We start from the raw sequence: 1,347 nt of genomic DNA, 5'->3' as shown, positions 1-1,347 counted from the left end.
AAAAAAAAAAAAAAAAAAAAAAAAAAAATAGCAGAAAATTAAAAAGGAATTAAATGATATATAAAAGAATCTAAAGTAAGTGTTGGAGTTTTACAGTCTATTAGAGATAAGCAGAGTCACAATGCAGAAAATCAAACAATAATGTCGCAGACAAATGTGAAATAAATATATCCAAAAATAACCAGAGTAAATACAACCAAAGCAACAAGGAAAGATGTAATAGAACACATTTGACTTGAAGACTTAGAAGTGATAAAAAATAAATTCAATGTCTAGATATATCCTGGAAAGACTGTTGCAAAAGCTGTTGTTAACTACCCTTTCTTCTTTAGCAAGCCCACTTTGTAGGGTGTGGTAGTGTGCCCAACTATAAATTAGTTTTCAAGGCTCCCTTACCTCTTCTGCTGTGTGGAACACGGCTGTGCAGGCTGGCGCTGCAGTGGCCACTGGGAGGCCGTCTGAAGCATGGAAGCCTCTTACTAAAAAAGATGCTGGACTCTTGGGTCCATGTTGATCATGGGGTTGTGACACCAGCCCTGGATTCTATCTATGGATTTTTACACACAAGATATATACATTTTAATTTTATTTAAGACACTGTTAGAAATCCACTAACTGGGATTTCTGTTCAATGCGTGTGAACCCACTTTGAACTGAAATCTAAATTCAAAATATTAATGTCTGTGGAAAAAAGCTTGTAGTTCAGTAATTCTCATCTAGCCTGTTGTCTTTCATACAAAGACAACAGAAAGGCTTTCTCAGATCCCCAAGAGCTCACAAAGTATAAAACATGCATGTGCCCTGGCTGAATAGAACTGAGGTAAAGTTCTGGCAGCACCACATGCAAATGGTAGTAACACACAAATTTTTAAGCTCTTGAAGCCCTAGTTTCTTTATCTGTAAACAAAGTAAAAGTAAAATGATTTACTTCATAAAATTGTTATAAAGGTTAAGGAGGGATAATATATGGCAAGTTCTTTGTTCGCTGCTTAGTACTCTTTAAAAAAAATAATAAAATTTATTGGAAAAACCAATCTTAGCCAATCATGAGGGGAATCAAAAACAAGAAGGGGATATCCTTTTATTTGACATTATTTAGAAATGTCTCTCCAAGGCCGGGCGCGGTGGCTCAAGCCTGTAATCCCAGCACTGTGGGAGGCCGAGGCGGGTGGATCACGAGGTCAAGAGATCGAGACCATCCTGGTCAACATGGTGAAACCTCGTCTCTACTAAAAAATACAAAACATTAGCTGGGCATGGTGGCACGTGCCTGTAATCCCAGCGACTCAGGAGGCTGAGGCAGGAGAATTGCCTGAACCCAGGAGGCGGAGGTTGCGGTGAGCTGAG

General features: G+C 38.8%; 1 protein-coding gene across 1 annotated transcript in view; it reads left to right on the top strand.

Annotated features, from left to right (window-relative positions):
- N4BP2L1 (NEDD4 binding protein 2 like 1) overlaps window positions 1-1,347 on the top strand; it is a 36,707-nt gene that overhangs the window by 14,390 nt on the left and 20,970 nt on the right.

The sequence above is a fragment of the Cebus imitator genome, unplaced genomic scaffold (assembly GCF_001604975.1).
Source record: "Cebus imitator isolate Cc_AM_T3 unplaced genomic scaffold, Cebus_imitator-1.0 Scaffold108, whole genome shotgun sequence".
Classification (NCBI taxonomy): domain Eukaryota; kingdom Metazoa; phylum Chordata; class Mammalia; order Primates; family Cebidae; genus Cebus; species Cebus imitator.
The sequence above is the reverse complement of the archived record's forward strand: the minus strand, read 5'-3'. Positions and strand labels throughout refer to the sequence as shown.